General features: G+C 40.1%; 1 protein-coding gene across 3 annotated transcripts in view; it reads right to left on the bottom strand.

Annotated features, from left to right (window-relative positions):
* CAPN3 (calpain 3) overlaps nt 1-18,918 on the bottom strand; it is a 44,737-nt gene that overhangs the window by 24,964 nt on the left and 855 nt on the right. The window lies entirely within an intron of this gene.

The raw sequence follows: 18,918 nt of genomic DNA, 5'->3' as shown, positions 1-18,918 counted from the left end.
AGATAGATAAGTAATGTTAGGGACTATGTCTTGATGACATGGTTTGAGGGTTGGATTCAGCGTCTAAACCCAACATCACCCTTAAACGTTCAAATTGTATGAGCTTTTTTGGGTTAAACTAGTTTGAGTTGGGCCTCTGGTACTTGCCAGCTGAGACACTTGACTACTTTATGTCCTGCCCCTGTTGTAAGGAATATAATATTACAGAGTGATCCAAATACTGGAATTTTAGCTACATTTTTCAGCTGTCACAGGTGTAGCTTCCTCTCCTTTGTAAGTTCAGAAACACTCCTCATCCTCCCACCTCCCACCAATTCCAGGGCTGACTACTTGGAAAGGCAGCAGCAACTATATTGATATCTCCTCTGTTTGGAGGTCCAGGTTTTTGAAGGGAGTTACACTTTTTTACAGTAGTAGACATTCCCCAGTATAGCACATTTATTTCAACACTACCTCAGCTAACTAAATTCACCAAACAATAACTGAACCCCTATGTATGTACAGAACTGGGGGAATTAAGGATACAATAAAAATGGGAAATCATCACTGTCTGCCCTCCAGGAAACCCAAAGCCTAGTGACCCTCAATTGTTTGTCCTCATAAGAGATGTCTATTTGGTGATGGTCAGTTACCAGCTTATTCAGGGTTAATTCATTTAAAAAAATCTCAGATGTGCCCAGACACCTCCTCCCCACCATCTATTTCTTTTTCTCTCTTTGCTTATAAACATTGTGTAAATATTCCCTAGAGTGTCTGAGACCTAATTATGTTGGTTGATATGAACAGAGAGTAAAATGGTCCCAGCTTTGTCATTTTCGCTTGGGCACCTACGCTATTAAGGGACCTCTAGCAACTCCTTTGGCTATCATTTAGCCTGGAGACTGGGTCTGTCAATGATGGATTCCCAGCAGTGAGCAACAGATGAACATTTCCTCAGTTCTTGAGTGCTGTGGTTTAGACAATGTTTCCAAACTTTTTTTTTTCTTGTATACCTCCATCATTAAAATATTTTGCACATACAACCCTAGGTAAGTATTCTTATTAGTTTTAAATTATATTAGTGTATATTGTCCTAACATATAATGTGCATTATAAAATAAACAAAAGCATACATTGAAAAGGATGGTCTATAATAGATAGATTTAGGGGACTTCCAGCCATGAACTTTCCAAAATTAATGACAATTATCGAATCACAGATCCAGGAAGCTAAAAAGCACATCAAGCAGAACAAATACCAGTAAAACAAAACAAAACAACACTTAGGCATATCATATTCCAACTGCAGATAATGAGACAAAGGAAAAATCTTGAAAGAAGCTCTAAGGGGGGAAAAATACCCTTCATTTAACAGAACAAAGATAAGAATTACAGCAGACTTCTCTTCAGAAACCATGAAAGCAAGGAAGATTGGATTGAAATATTTAAGTTGATAAAAGTAAAACATACCAAACTACATGCAGAGCAATTGTCTTTCAAAAGTGAAGGAGAAATAAACTCTTAGACAAATAAAACCAGAGGAAATTAATTGCCAGCGGATTTGTCTTGCAAGAAATGATAAAAGAAGTTCTCAAAGGAAAACCCCAATGGCTAAAGCTGAAACAATCTGAGCCACAAAATAAAGTATTGGATTATAATGCAAAATACAAAATAAACATCCACGAGTCCATATTGAAATAAATAAGTGATTGAATAAATTAAAACAAAACAAAACAAAACAAAAAACACAAATGGAGCGAACAGAAAAGGCTCCCATGCAGAATTCTCAATACTTGGTGTAGATACTCTGCCCTTAGGGAGGAAGAATATAATTCCCCATCCTTAAGTGTGTGCTTATGCTTCCAAACATTACAGTATGGAGAAGGGAAAAAACGGAAGTTCATAGTAGAGAATACTGGCAAACTACTTCAGCCAGTTATCAAAGTAGACAATAATAAGACATGATGATAGTCTGTACTCTTGCTGTACACTCTGATGAAAATGGCACTTTACCTCTGTGGTCTTCCTTCCCAAAACTCATAAGCCCAGTCTAATCAGGAGGAAACTGGCAGAAAAATGCCAGTTGAGGAATATTATACCCAATACCTGCACAGTACTCAAAGCTATCAAGGTCATCAAAAATGAGGAAAGTCTGAGAAACTGGCATAGCCAAGAGGCTGCTAAAGAGACATTACTACTAAATGCAATATCATGTCCTATGTGGAATCTTGAAACAAGAAAAGGATATTAGGGAACAACTAAGGAAATCTGAATAAAGTATGGACTTACTGCAAGTGATAATAACGTATCAATTTTGGTTAATTGTAGCAAGTGTACCAGAGTAATGTAAAGTATTACCGTATTTTGTCATGTATAATATGCTCCTGTGTATAATGCGTACCCACGTTTTGGGCTCAAACTTTCAGGGAAACAGAATTAGTACTACCCATGTATAATGCGCATCCTTATTTTTCCTGCACAAATTTGGGCAAACACGTGCGCATTATACACGGCAAAATACAGTAATAATAGGGAAAGCTAGGTTCAAGGTATACAGGTACTCTCTGTAGTACCTTCTTTTTTTGTAAATCTAAAACTGTTCTAAAATTTAAAATTTCTTTAAAAAACAGAACTAGTTCAAATATTTTTTCGTACACACCAATGGATCGGCTTACTGACCCACTGTCTTGGAGCCTACTGATTTAGGCAGCTCCTTGTCAGCTCTAAATGCAATGAACCCTTTTGGGGTTATAAATGCCTCCATGCAAGGAGAAGGGCCTGGTCCTGCACGTCTCCAAGTACTTTGACCTATTCAGCTGAAGCAAACGGGCTCCTCACTTGCACAGGAAGGTATCCTTGAGACAACTGCTTCACCCTGTAAGGAGTCTGGCTAGTCAACTTGGACCTTTCTGTTTAAACAAATAATACGTCACTAATGAGCCAGCCTGAGGTGAAAGGTTAAGAAGACGTCTCCCGCCTCCGGCAGCACCTGTTTCTTAACTGTTCACCACCTTCCACAGAACTCTCCTTGAAACTGTGAGCCTTAGTACACTTAACCCCATTTTTCCACCCCCAGAATACCTGCTTTCAAGAAGAGACACGATAATCAATTATACCTTCTATTTCACTATAAATTTAAGTCAGTGCATTAACTCTCTTAAAAATATTGATAGGCTCAGAGACCTAGAAAATATTATAATCATCTCTAGTTCAGGCATAGAAAATAACACCTCTAGTTTGAGGAGGTAGCAGGAAGGTATTTTGAGGGCACTTGGGTAGGAGAACCTTGATAAGCCACTTGCTCAGAGTGGGGACCCATGGCCTCAGGCTCTGGACCACTTGCCCTCCTGTCCCAGGAGTTGTCTCCTGAAGCTCTATCCCTCCCATCCCTACCTTTGGCCTTTTCCATGTGATAGCCTTCATCTTGGTTTTCTGGCTCAGCACATGGGAGCCCAGTGCCTGTACACCTGCTGGAAACACACGGTCTTCAAATAGGCACTTCTGAGCCAGGCACCATTCTTTAAGAATGACGAAATCCTGCCCCTCAAACTTGACAGGCTGTGTGATGGTGCCCTCTCCATTCCTCCTGTCCCTCTCCCGGATCACGCGGTCACAGAAGAATCCAGGCAGCATGTAGGGCATGGTGACCGCTCAGGGAGTGGAGCTGGGCCTTCGCTGTGGCCTCTCTCCCACGGCACCGTCAGGCCAGGCCTTATCCTGTCGTGCATGGGCCGGAGCCTATATAGCTCCTCCACCCTCTGCAGCGCGATGCAAGTCAACACAGCACAGAGAGAGGCTGTGGTCAGAGTCAGCAGCTTCGGCTGGAGGCCCCTGAGCCCACAGTCAAGGGGCAACACCATGCCAGTCAGAGACGGAACCAGCGAGGGGAGCGAGAGAGCCAGGGACAGCCCCAGGACAGGCCCCAATGGCCTGTAGGCCTTTAGGGTACCTCCCTCAGCATTGCTGGGGTTCTTTGTTTAAAAAGAGAAAATATACGGTAGTTCCAGTGAGGCTTACTCTGCCTCAGCAAAAGACATTCAACTGGCGGCCAATGGGATATAGCATGAGGCCTTCAAAACATGCTGTATATACAAATCCTATACAGGCTGCTGAATGCATAGAAGGAATCTGCTCCAAGCCATTGTCTGAGGTTAATGAGGCCTTCATTCTCCTGATGTCCCTGCTCCGTCCGCCCAAAGACCTTGACTGGCCATTTAGGGACAGTGATCTATGAGAAGGACCCAGAGGGTAGGTAGGTGACTTGATCTTCAACGAAAATCCCAGTTAGAGTGGGCCTCAGTGGCAGTGAACAGACAGTCATTGTTGCAAATTCAGGAACTATGAGGCAGAGAATGTGGTGGGTGGGGAAGGAGGATAATTGAGTGTCAGAATTATATTCACAAGAAAGCTCAGCTTTTCCGCCATGCTTAAATGGGCAACTCGAACGTGAGAGCAGGGAGCTGATGCGTCTGGCAGCCTGTCTCCCCATCCACTCACCGACTCCTATTGGCTTTCATCTATTCTGTGCTTCTCAAAGTGTGGGCTTTGGACTACCTGCATCAGAATCACCTGGGAGAACAATTTAAAATGCAGATGCCCAGGACTCATCCCAGACTTAAGGATTCAAATACTCTTAATAGGGGTCTGAGGCTGTTTAAATATGCGCACCCTGAGATTCTTATGTCCCCTAAAGTCTAAAACGATGATGTTAGCATTATAGGCTACTACCATAGCGCAAAATAATTTTTGAGGTCAACTCTTTTAAGAAATTATTTTTAGTCAGTTTATACATGAACAAAATTTTGACTAATCAAACAATAAAAAAGGTACATAGAGGAATAGCAGTCTCTTGCCTTGCAAATCCTTTTCCTCAGAGACAGCCACTTTCAATTCTTTTTGCTCATTCATCTGATATTTATGGCTATATTTCTAAATAATTTGCTTATCTATTACTTTTCAATTTATTGTTTTTAGAAAGTATCCATAGAGTTCCTATTTTGGTAAATGAGATTTAGGCTTCTCACATTATACTTTGCTCACCATCGTCCCCAAATAGTTATGTCACAAATGACGGTAAAATTAAAATTCAGTACTTACTTTAATGTGATTAGGTAATTATTGTTCACTTCTTAGCCAGGGTGGTATCCTGTGTTACATTCCTTTTCTGTATGAATGTTTGCTTTCTCTTATTCTTTATTATTCTCTTTTTTCCTATGTATCTATCAATGCTTTTCCCAGCAATAGTTTTTCCAAAAACTTAAATTCATCAGATAACCTTGCAGTTCCATTGCTTCTTCACCAAGGCCTTCCTTTTCGACCTCCTTCTCCCATCCGAACCAGACCAGCTGCTCTCCAGGACTGGGGCAGGGGCCTGGCACTGACTGTATCTTTCTCCTGGGTAGAATTCGGTTTCTAGAATTCTAACTCTTCTTTGGTTTACTCCTTGATTTTATTGGCACACTACCCACAGCTTCCTAAGAATGGGTGTGTGGGAAGTATACTGCCAGAGTCCTTGATGGTTTAACTCTTTTCTACCTTTGCACGTGACTGAGAATTTGGTTAGGTATTTTAAGTATTTAGGTAGGTATTTTAAGTTGAAACCCAGTTTTCTTCAGAATTTTTAAGGCATTGTTTTATTGCTCCTAGTTATCTGGCGTTGTTGAGAAGTATAATGAAATTTTGATGAACATGCCTTTGTATGTGACCTGTCTTTTCCCCCTGAAAGCTCTTAGGGTTTTTTCCCTTCCCATCCAAAAATACCAAATCCCAAAAGCCACATCTATGCGCCTTGGTGTGAGTTTATTTTTTAATTCTTTGTGTTGAGCACTCAGTGACTGTTTTCAACATAGAGACTTTTGTCCTCAGTTCCAGGATATTATTTTATTATTATTTCTTTGACATTTCTATCCCTTTCAATGCTTTTCTTTCTTTTAAATTTTGAACTCCTAAAAATCAGATGTTAAACCTCCTCTAATTTTATTGTATTTTTCTATTTTTGTTTGTTCTGTAGTTTAGATTTCCTTTTAATTTTATATTAACCCTACTATTGAAATTTTAAACTTTGCTATCCTAATTTCCTAGCTTCCTATTATGAAAAATATCAAACTTACAGAAAAGTTTAAAGAATGGACACCCATGTAGCCTACATCTAGATTAACAATTGTTAATATTTTGCCATCTTTGTTTTACCTATATATATATATGTATATATAGATTTTATTTTTTTGCTGGACCATTTGAAGGATGTCATAGATATCATGACACTTCACACCTAAATACTTAGGATAGAGTAGGTACCTCCTGAGGACAAGAATACTCTCCTACTGACTGTAAGGCCATTATCACTAAGGAAAGAGACTATTATTCTCTAATATTATCCAAGATCCAAATGCACATGCTAATTTCTTCATTTGTTCCCCAAATATCTTTTATGGCTCCTTTTATTATTTGAACCAGAACCCAGTTAAGGTTCACACATAAATGTAATAATTTGGTAATTAGATGAGGTGATGTTGAAGTGAGAAACAGTGAACTGGAAGCTAGATCAGAAGTTACCTAGAATACCACACAGTGAATCAAGGAGATGAGAAATTTTTTTAAAAGAAAGAAAAAGGAGGTTAAGATATATTAGATATATGCAGGATAAAGCAAGGTAAGTTCAGAGCATAGCTAGCTGGAGTTCTAGAAGAAAATAATAGAAAGTGTGGGGAGAATTAATATTTTAAGAGATTTTTCTACAATTGGTCAATGGCTCAGATTCAGATTCAGGAATCCCAATGAATCCTAAGCAGGGAAGATATAAAGAAATATATGTTTAGACACAACATAGTGGCATTGCAGAATACCATAGAGAGAAGGTCTTAAAAGAAGTCAGGGAGAAAAGGCAGATGACCTATTAAGGGACAGCAGCCATTAGGAATGACTGCTGATTTCAACAAAAATGTAAACCAGAAGACAGTAGTGAGAATCAACCTAGAACTGTTTACTCAGGAAATTGATTACAAGAGTAAAAGCAAATTGCATACAAATAAAAATTGAGAATGCTTACTACAAATAGAACCTCACTAAAGGAACTTGTAATCAATGTACTTTAGGAAAAAGTAAAATATTCTAGAAGGAAAAGTCTAAGACTCAAGAAGGAACATTAAACAAAGAAATAGATAAACATGTATATGCATAAATCTAAGCAAATATTGACTGTGTTAAACATTACATTGTTTTCTAATTTTTAAGGTGAAAAATCAAAATAGAGCTAAAATTTTGAAAACAATCGTGTATTAGTTGGGAGTTCTTGGAGTTAAGGTGCTCTATGGTTCTCATTTGTTTGTGAGGAAAATAAAACTATTAAACAATTTCAGGCTCTGTCATGATAAATATGTATGTTAGCAATTTAGGGCAATCACCGAAAAAACAGAACTAGTTAATAACTTTCAAACTTGTAGGAAGAAAAAAATGAGAGAAAACAATTTTAATTGATTTTTAAAAAAGGCATAAAGAGAAAAGAAGTAGCATTTAAAAAGCAATACAAACAGGAAGGTTGTGGTTAAGATGATAGAAATAAATTTTAAAAATATATATCAATGCTCATAATCAATGTAAATAAACTAAAATCTTCAATTAAAAGACAAAGGTTTTCAGATTGGATTTTAAAAAGTTATAACAGTTTATAAAAAACACACCCAAGACATCAGGAAATAGAAATGTTGGAAATAAAAGAATGAAAAAAATATTATCAAGCAAAAACTTATCCCAAAGCTTATGTACCTACATTAATATCCAATAAGATTGGCTTTAAAGCAAAAAGAAGCTTTTTTAGAGATAAAAAGTGTCATTACAAAGTCCTAGAAAAATAAATATTACTACTGACTCAAGAAGAAAAACAATTTCAAGTGATCCCATAGTTATTGAAGAGGTTGCATCAATAAATAAATATTTTCCCTTAAGAAAACCCTGGCAGAATTCTACTTAATATGTAAGGAACATAATGTTTTCATCTTACACAATCTATTCTACAAAACGGAGGAAGGAACTTGCCCCATCATTTAGTATAACCTTGCTAACAAAATGGGACAGCACAAGAAAAGGAAATAATAAGCCAATCTCACTAATGATCATCTAAATAAAAAATCTAAATAAAAGATTTGCATACTAAAATCCAGTCCTATATAAAAATGATAATACGTTCTAAGTTCGATTTATTCTAAGAATGCCAGGGGTCAACATCAGAAAACTCTATTAATATAATTTTGTATATTAACTGTTTAAAGGAAGATAATCACATGATTTTCTTGACAAATGCAGAAAAAGTTTTGGATAAAGTTTAACAACTGTTTATGATTTTAAAAGAAATTCTTAGTAAAGCAGTAATAGAGGGGAACTTCTTAATGATAAGTTGTATTTACAAATAAGTCTACAGCAAATTTATTCAACAGTGAAACATTAAGAATATTCCCTTTACAACCAAGTGAATGGGAGAAGACTGGTGCAAACAATGTCTCCGATAAAGGGCTAATATCCAAAATATATAAGGAACTCATACAACTCAACAACAAAAAGACAAACAGTCCAATTAAAAAAAAGGGCAGAGGACATGAACAGAAACTACTCCCAAAAAATGGCCAACAGATACATAGAAAAAATACTCAATTTCACTAGCTATCAGGAAAATGCAAATCAAAACCACAATGAGATATCACCTCACGCCTGTTAGAATACCTATTATCAACAAGACAAATAATAACAAGTGTTAGAGAGACTATGGAGAAAAAGGAACACTCATACACTGTTGGTAGGAATGCAGACTGGTGCAGCCACTATGGAAGGCAGTGTGGAGGTTCCTCAAAAAATTAAGAATAGAATTACCATATGACCCATCAATCCATCTCCTGGGTATCAACCCCAAAAATCTGAAAATATTTATCCATAAAGATGTATGTACTCTGATATTTATTGCAGCATTATTTATGGTGGCCAAGACAAGGAAATAAACAAAGTGTCCTTCGATAGATGATTGGATAAAGAAGATGTGGCATATGTACACAATGAAATACTACTCTTCCATAAGAAAAGATGAAATACTGCCATTTGCAACAACCTGGCTGGATCTTGAGATTATTATGCTAAGCGAAATAAATCAGAAAAAGTCGAGAACCTTATGATTTCACTCATATATGGGATATAAAACTGAAAGCAACAAACAAACAAGACAAGAAAAGAAACAAAAACTCATAGACACAGACAACAGTTTAGTGGTTACCAGAGGGTAAGGGAGGTGGGGGGATGGTAGAAGAAGGTAAAGGGGGTCAAATATATGGTGATGGAAGAAGAGTTGATTCTGGGTGGTGAGCATACAATGTGATACATAGATGATATATTACAGAATTGTACACTTGAAACCTATGTAATTTTACTAACCATTGTCACCCCAATAAATTTAATTTAAAAAAGAATATTCGCTTTAAATTTGGGAACTGACAAAGATTTATGTTAACTTCTGTATTATTAATATTATGCTGGAGGGTTTAGCTGGTGCAATAAAATAAGAATTAGGCTGCTGAATACAGTTGTGCATAATGTGCCAAGAGGGGCTGTCATTATTTGCAAATCACCTAACTATATAGAAACATGGAGTCCACAGACCAATAACCCGGGATCTGCAATCAAATTTTTAGAATTACTAACAGTTTAGTAAATATATTGGATACAAGAGTCAAATGAATGTTTATGCCAGAGAAATAGGGTACAATTTTAAGATGCCATTTATAAAAATAACAACAACAAAAGATGCCTAGAAATAAATCTGACAAAGGATATTCAAGACTCTTATGGTGAAAATTATAAAATTTAGTTAAATAGATAGACATCCCTTTTTCACGGATAAGAAGACTCAGTAATGACAAGATGTACATTCTTCCTATATTGAGTCAATGTGATCCCAATGAAAATCCCAACAGGATTTTTTGTGGAACTCAATACTCCTCTAAATTCAAGTGGAAAGGTAAAGAGTCAAGTACAGCTAACACAGTACTGGAGAAGACAAGCAAGTTGAGAGGACTTCCTCTATTGGATGTCAAGACTTATTGGCACAAAGTATAATGTTGGCACAAAAATAGATAAATAAACACAACTGGAACACAGCAGAGAGTGCAGAAACAGAACCACACATTGGTAGACACTTGATTTACTTAAAAAGTGGCCTTGCAAAACAGTGGAGAAAGGATTGTCTTTTTAATAAATTGCGCTGGGGCTTTTCACTATCCATAGTCTATGGAAAAACAACAAAATGTGATCCCTATCTTACGTGCAAAAATTATTTCTAGATAGATTATAGACACAAATATAAAGGCAGAAAAATAAAGTTTCTAAATGATAATAAAGAAGAACGACTTTGGTTTAGGAAAAACTTTAACAGAACGCGTAAGCATTAACCATAAAGGAAAAAAATAATAAATTAAGGATTGTTAATAATTTAGAACTTTTATTTAAGACATTTTTAAATAAAAATACCCTTAAGATGGTGAAAAGGCAAACCATAAAGTGGGAGAAGGTATTTATCGCACATCTAACCAATAAATGATTAGTATTAGGCTATACAAAGAAAGCCTCCAATTCAAGCTGAAAAAAACAAACAATAGAAAGATGAGCCAAAGACATTAACAGGTATTTCATGGACAGCAACATAACAAATGGACAAGAAATACATACATGTATGACAAGATGGTCTGACATATTCATCATCCAGGAAACGCATGTTTTCATACATTTCTTGGCTATTTCTGTCCCTGCCCCTCCCGTTGGAAGCGTTACATTGCTGAGTAACTTCAGCATGTTCACGGTGATGTCTAGAACTCTGTCCCCATCATGACTCTCAGGAGGAGCTTCTGTCTTTGGGATGTAAGAGGAGGCAGCCCTGCACGTTATTTATAGAATTGCCACTTTCACCAAACCATGAATGGCACTGTCTGATTGTCTGCTGAGCAGAGAGAGGGAGGGCTGGCTCTCAGTTGGGCACCTCATTTTGCCTTTCAATCACTAGCATCTCTACTTATTGACTCATTGTGTTAAGCACGTCATATACAGCATCTCATTTAATCCTTACAACAACTCAATGAAAGTGAGATGTTTCATTGTTTTTTTTTTCACAGATGAGGAAACTGAGACCCAGGAATGGCCAGCAACTTGCGTGAGGTCACATTATGAAGAGGTGGAGCTGGGAGTTGAATCAAGTCTGTGTGACTTGGAAGCCTGTGCCCTTCATCATTGTGGTACGCTCCTGCCCTTTGCCGCTTAGGCCAATAGTAAGCCTGCCTTACCCCGAGCACGTAGGAGGGCTTTATGCATGCTGGCTCAGAGCAGCCAGAAGATGAGAATATCGTTATCCCCAGTACAGAAGAGAAAAGTGAAACTTAGAAATGTTATGTGCCTTGCTAGTGGCAGACTTGCCAGGGTTCAGAGCAGGTCTGTTTGGTTCTAAATCTTGCTGTTTAACCACTGTGCACAATGCTCTCAGTTCTTGCTCTTGTGTCTAGCCCAGTGATCCCGCTTCTCTGTAAACTGACAGATGACACTCTAAAACAGACTACAAGGAGACCTCCTGCCACGCCAAGTTCACAGGAAGATAAATAATATCTCTGAGAGACACCCGAGTGGGATTTAGGCCCTAGAAACAGAGGCTCACTGCTCACAGCCTAGGTTCCCCTGCAGTTCTGCTCCATCCCTCTCATCTCACACTGGCATGGAGTAACTTCTTTTGTGCCAACATAGGAGTTCTTCTTTTCAGAACTGAGTAACACAGATCAAGGGAACCTTTGGTTGGGAAGATACGTAGGGTCGAGTGTTAATTATAGACGCCGTGGGGTACACGGAAGAGGTCATTAGAGCAAGAGACCTCTGGTGTCACCATGGGTTGTCAGAAAGTGTCCACCTTCAGAGGGCTGATGTAATGGCCGAGCACTGAGTCCTAGGAAGTCGGTAGTCATTATCTGCTACATTTCACCCCTTTTCTTTCCATTTCAGACTAAAAGGAACCTGGCTCCTTGAAGAGAGGATTCACTCCAGGTCTGGGGCAAGAAATGTAGAAGATGAGCCTCGGACTTTTTGTTGTGGCCAGAAAACAAGGAAGCTATTTCAGATGAATGGGGTCCTGTCAAATTATACAGGTAACTTGTAGGTGGTTCCTATTGTCCAAAGACCGGACAATACGAACATCAAAAAGAATAATGACTGCAATGGATTAAAATCTGTTGCAGTGTTTCCTACTGATCAGACTCTTAATAGGGTATTGTTTCAAGCTGTGATGTTTCAGAATACAGAGAACCTAGGAAGTACAATTGATTCTCATCATTTGTGGTAACGTCCTATAAAGTCGCTGTGAGTACTGAAGGAGTGAATGCTGACCCGTTGCTCCTAGAGGAAATATAGGATTAGGTTCCTGTGAGTCTCTGATCACAACATTTTCATCAACTGATCAATACGCAACCTTATTTTATGTGTGTTTTTGTTTAAAGACACCTTATTTAATATATAGTATTGACTTATTAGTATTGAACTCACAGCCAACAGCACCAACTCTTGCCTGAATGAAGCTTATCTAACACGTGTATTTTCTCCCTAAGGCACATCACAGCCTTCTTGAACTTAGGAACACTCGATAGCACTTTGGTGCTATGCTTGGGAGACAATTTAAACAGAGAAAACACCAACAGTAAGTACAAAAATGTGAAAAATGTGGCACTAAATAGACCATGCAAAGAAATGAAACAGGAAGGCAGAGTGACGTTTTGTTTGGGTTCAGTTGGGAACATGTGCATAGAGCGACTCAGAGTGTTCGCTGTCCTACACATGTCCACAAATGACCACAGAAGCACCACGGATTTTGATTGTGGGGTTACAAATAAATCTTAGGGAGTAGGTGAATTTACAAATATAGAATCCATGACTAACGAGGCTCGACTGTATGGGGATCACATCACCGACATACCCAGTGTTGGGAAAATAACACCTGTGGGGTATAAAGTTCGAGGCGTTTTATGACTATCTGAGCTGAAGCAACTAAAGGAAGGATGACATTATTTGTGAATAGGGAGACTTACTATATAGAGGTAACCAGCTGGTTCTATTTTACTGTCTTCTGGTTCAGAGCCAGAGATAATGTGCTAAATTGTGGCTGGTGGAGTTTTGGCAAGAAATAAGGATGAACTTGCAGACTGTGAAAAGTACTAACTGTAGGTTATTGAAGAACGGGGGCATCCATTTTCTCTTCAAAACCTTAACATCAGGAAAGAAACCTGTCACCTAGAATGGCTAAAAGAAGCAGTTCCCAAACATTTTCAATCCTCTGATTTATAAGTTTTTAAGATCAGTTTTTATACTAGATTCCTGGTGTTCTAGGAGTATATCATAAACTTCTAAAAGTTCTAATGGTGATTCTTTAAACTTGAAGTTTGGATGAAAATGGTAAAGAAAGCATCAACTTTTCTTCAGCAGAATACTTCCAGGTGTTAGCCGGGGCTGCAGGGTTCCTTGGAGAGCTCAGACCTCCACTTCATAGCCTGCGAGGGCAAAGCCTCCTCATCCCACCAGAGTTCATTGGTTTCTGGCAGTTTGCTTCTTCAAGCTTCCCTTTCCCAACCCACCCCCCGCCCCGCCCCACTGCTTTCTACACTCTGACTTTGGGCTGTGCTGGTTCAGTCCTGCCTGTGTAAATCGATACCAACTTCTGCCCTTTACCCAAAAGTTACTTGCCACAGGCATTTCACAAATTCATCAATAAAGATGTCTTTGAGGGTCAGGTCAAGTGCAAGGATAACACAGGTGTGTGGCCTCCTGTTTCCCCCACTCACCTTCGGTTTCTAGCTGTCCTCCCTCTTGTAAGTAAACTAGCATTTTTTTTCCTCTCCCCCCACCCCCAGAAAACAATCATGTCCACCCCCAGAAAGAATTTATTTTCTGTAATCACAAGAATCTTTCTAATTGTTTCTTATGAGTTTTCCTCTTGAAGAGAGAAGAGGAAGAGTTTGCCATGCTAAGGATTCACATGTGTTAAGTACATTTGGCTAAACAGGTTTAAAAAATCAAAGATAATTTTGTGGTAGTAACAAGACCTAACCTGAAGAATGGAATGATTTTTCCCCCTAGTGTAACAGCCTTTTGTACAAGGGAGAAGGTGGTTCTGCTGGGACGATGAGGACTTGGGAAGGGGCAGGAGACCTGGTCAACCAGACAGCAGCAAAACCCAGCAGGTATGGTTGGCTCTGTGCCGATTGGCAGCATGGGAGAAAGAAATGGTTTGGGAAGAGGAGGAGGGAGGGAATGGCAGAACTGTGAGTAACTGGGAAAGGGGTCTTATTTGTCTTATTTTTCCATTCTAAAGCACTTTGTCCGCCTCGCATTTTAACATCTCTGAAATTGTGAAGCATCGTAATGTTAGAAAGCTTCCTTCTGTTGCATTCAGTTGGGTGGTTGTCATGACTTGTGTACTCCCTCTGATAAAATCAAGAAAATACCAGCACCAAAATCTTTGAGACTTGCTGAAATGTGATTCACGATGAATTGCAGCTTGGGAAACTTACCTAAACTCTATCCTTAAAAAGACTGTAATTCAAGAGCTTTCCAGGTGTGGGAGCTACAGTGACATAAAATCACCTGTTTAGAGCATAAAGAAGCTGTTTTCCCTCTGGGAGGGAGGTTTCCTCAGGTCCAGACGTTGGCAGAGGGAATTAGCTGGTCCAAGACGTATAGAAGAGCAGGGCCAAGAGCAGGTTAGACCAAGTGGGATGAGCACAACTGGACTGGGATTGTAATCATAAAACCAGGTAAGCGGGAAAGCATACACCATAGAATTGTGGGTGAAGATGAGAACAAGCTCTGAATTAGCAGAAGGTGCGGCCCTGAAAAGATGGAGGGATGGGGACAGGACTTGAGAGGAAGAGGTAGGTTAGGCAGCCTATTACTAGAGGTCTAGCCACTGCCAGCAAAGTATAAAGCACGGGATCTGGAGATAAGGTGGAAAATTCTCCCACCCTTAAAAGCGAATGGAAGCAAAAAAAACTGAGCAGAAAATTGCGAAGGGAAAATGCAGAGTCCCAGCTGTCAGCGCCAGGAGCTTTGGAGGGCAGAAGAGAAAGGGAGAGCAGATTTCTTAGGGAAAGACCTGGGGCGTAAGATGGAGGTGCTTGATAACACTTGCATTTTTATAACCAAATACACATTTTATATTCAATATATTTAGTTGACTGTAATTGTCTTCAAGAATAAGCAATCGCCTTCCCGTGAGGGGACTGTTCACACACATATCCTCATATTCAGTTGGACCAATTCAATTAGATCAGGCACGAAGTACTCAGATACATTGCTGTGGTTAATAGACACAAATTAAGATGAAAGAGGTTTATGATGTTTGTCTCTTTTAAGAGACTGCACAGCAGATGTAGATGGTGATAAGAACAGTCCATGTTTCTTGGGCATTCAGCCAATGCCCGGCCTGTAAGCTTGCAGTGTGCGTTAACTCACTTAATCTTCACAACAACCTTATGAGATAGGTTCTTCTATTATGATTATTCCCCATTTTCTGGAGGGGAACTTGTGGAAAAGAGAAAACTACATGACCAGCAGTCCCAGGACTTGACGTGAATGAGACGTGGCTCTCGGCCACTGTGCCATCCTATGTCCTGCTCACAGAGGCTGCTGCTTCTAGGGGCCCAAACCTGAGGTGCCGTTCAATGCCTGATGTGGCTTGTGGAGGCCTAATAAATAACACCTCGTTTCCATGCCTGACTTTTGAACCAATGGAGGAGTAAGACATACGTATAGGGCAGGAGGGAGTCCAAAACGCCACTTTTATTGTTGATAAATCTGACATTGGCTTCTAAATCCCAGAATGAGATAGATTTCATCGTTAAGAGATAAGGCGCTAGAGCCAGATTGCCTGGGTTTGAATCCCAACTCCACTCTTTACTAACTGGGAGATCTGCAGCAAGAGACCTGAGACTCAGTTACCTCATTTGCAAAGTGGGGACAATAATAGAACTCACTTCACAGGGTTGTTGTGAAGATTAAATGAGTTACCATGTGGAAGTACTCATATGTCATGCGGTGCGTTCTCAATCAAGATTAGCTGTTACCATAACTGTTAATCAGTAGTAGTAGCAGGTGGCCCAGGTGGCACAGGACCTCTGCAGGACTCCCCACAGGAACTTGCCTCTGTAAAACTTGCCATAAGGAGGAGCAGGTAGCTTGCTCCCAGGAGGAAAAAGGAAGAAAGGGGCTGGGCTTCACAGGTAAGGTTCTCTTTACAAATCATCCAGGAGAGGAGAGAGGTCATCTGTGTTGTGGGACTGAAACCCCTGCCACAAAGAATGAAACACGTGTTTCCCTCACACCTGTCCCCAGTGATACTGGGCAAGAGTCATCAGTCTCCCAGAAGCCCTATTCTAGAAGCCATTTTTTTCTACCGAGGGGTTTGCCATCAAGAAAACTTGGCTTAAAAATTGGAAAGTATTGTAGGATTTGTATGTTTTCTGGTCCTAGAAATAGATCATGTGAGGAAAGGTGAGAGGAATCAGATTGTTTGGCCTGGAGACTCAATGCATGATGCTCCCTCACAGGGGAGGGAAGGCAGTGAGGGAGCTCTGGTATCCCTGTGAGAAGAGATTATAGATGTGGGGACACGTGGCCTGGGTCTCTCTTCTTTTCAAGAGGAAAAGGCTGAAAGTGCTGCATGTTCTTAGCTAGAATTATAGTTGGCCATCACTAATTCACCCTTCTTCATCACTATCCTCATCCTCAGCCTCGTCATCTGATTGTAACAAGTCATACCTGATTGTGAAGAAAAATTCAAATTTTTCTTCAATGGTTTTCAATGACTCTGTGCCTTAGACAGTAAAAGCAGGAAGGATATAGTCTCCTTTTCTGACTGCTCACGCATGGCAAAGGTCACTACATCGATGAAGTATATGGACAACGTATGTCTCCAAATTTCAGGAAGTTCAGAAGTCATTTGTTCCGTTTCAATCAACTCGTTGTGTGACTGTAGATAAGTCATGTGCCCTTTCTGGACCTTAATCACTTCACCTGCATGTGAGGGGGCTGAACCACATCTCCAAGATTCATTCCAACTCTGACCATCTCTCTGCATGCTAATTTATGCTAATAAGCCCAATAGGCTGCATTCCCCAACCTTAACCCCAGGGGAAAGGATCATAATAATGAAGAGTGGGCTTTGCCATCTGGACCTTTAGCAACAGTAGAAAATTCAGGGAGCACAGTCTGGAACAGATAGGTCTTCTGTGCCTCTCATGTCGTGCTGACACTGACAGTGTAACTTTCAGGACAGAGCTAGTGCTTAGAGTATAATAAACCCTTAAAAGATTTTTATTAACATGCAAGTCTAGCTTTTAAGATGAAAATCCACCAATGATTTCACTATAAACAATATTTGTAAGTTTTTAAATTTTTTCTCTGCAGTACTATTGGAAAGGCTTTTAGGAACTCCCAGACTGGGAATGCAGGGCGGTCCTTGTCGCTTGGTGGTCAGCGCCTTCAGATGTGGGGTTTCATTCACCAGCAGCAGCTGAGTATCTACTGAGGGCCTGGCCCTTCGCTGGGTAAGGGGGCCCAAAGATGAACAGAAATGGACCCTGATCTCAGAAGATGAGAAAGCTCGAAGGAAGTGACACCTGAATAGAGTTTTGGAAAGCGGGTGAGGAAGAGCAAATCAGATGAAAACAAGAAGGGCATTCCAGACAGACAGCATGGGCAAAGGACTACAGGTGTGAGAAGACTTGGAACAACAGCACAGCTGAATGTGTCAGGCTCCACGTGGAGAGGGTGATGATGAGACGGACAGGTAGACAGGGCCAACTTGAGAAGGGCCTATATCTCCGTTAAGAGGTTTGGACTTATGCTGAAGGCATGGGGAATGGGGGCAGACTGGTGACATAGAAGATATGTCAGCAGGGGGCGGGGGTTGGAGGGTGGAGACATGTCCCTGTACCCTGGCAGCAGGGCAGCAACTGGGTTGGAGAATAAAGTTCTTTCAAGTCCTCACTTCTAAATTAAATTGAGGGTGCTCAGGACAGTCACGGGCCTTACTACAGAACTGTCAGGAGAGGAAAGGAGCCCTGGGGAACACACAGGGTGACAACAGGATTGGATATTTCATCTCAGATTAAAAAGAAAACCATGGCTAATGAACAGCAATTGGGCCTCAGAGTAAATGATTTCCTCAGGGAGGGTTTCTCTCCCTGGGCTAGGTTAGCTCTCTTTGCCTTATGATTCCCTGAGCATTGTCACCTGACAGTCATCTCTCCTGTTCCATACCCTTCTTAACCTCAGGACTCTAGGCTCCAAGAGAGCGGGAAGTTTTGTCGTATTTACTGCTGTCTCCCCAGTTGCTTGCCTGGTTTCTGCCTCTCATAGATGCTCAGTAAGTATTTCTTGAATTAAGAACAAGAGTCATACTGGAGGTATGATCAGAGAAGGGAGCCAGGGGAATATGATTTTCCTTCTGGTAGATCACTGTAAATGAAACCCAGAGGCTGGAAGAGTTACCTAAAAGGGAAAGGGTTTTAATCGGGGCTGTCATGCGCAGCTGGCTGTACTTCCCTCGGGTGTGTCTTTATTTCCTCCTTTGTGAAGTGAGGAATATGGACAAAACAATTGCTAGGGTTTTCCTACAAAGTCTAACCTTTTATGCGGGGAAACAGGCATCTTTGCCTGTCACTCTCCTCTTTCTGGGGCCTCTGTGTCTCAAAAAGACACGGCTACTGGCAAACTGAAGAAGAGCAACATGATTTTAGCCCAAGAAATTGAAGAAATCTTATAAAGATGTGAGATTTTTAAACAGAGAGGCTGGATCTGGACTGTTTGAAATTTGTTCTGGGAAGGGAATATTTACTTTTATAGGATGAATTCAACTGACTTCCAATTACTTTTATAAAAA

The sequence above is a fragment of the Rhinolophus sinicus genome, chromosome 3 (assembly GCF_057876585.1).
Source record: "Rhinolophus sinicus isolate RSI-liver-muscle chromosome 3, RSI-T2T, whole genome shotgun sequence".
Taxonomy (NCBI): domain Eukaryota; kingdom Metazoa; phylum Chordata; class Mammalia; order Chiroptera; family Rhinolophidae; genus Rhinolophus; species Rhinolophus sinicus.
This window is presented reverse-complemented; position numbering and strand designations above follow the sequence as displayed.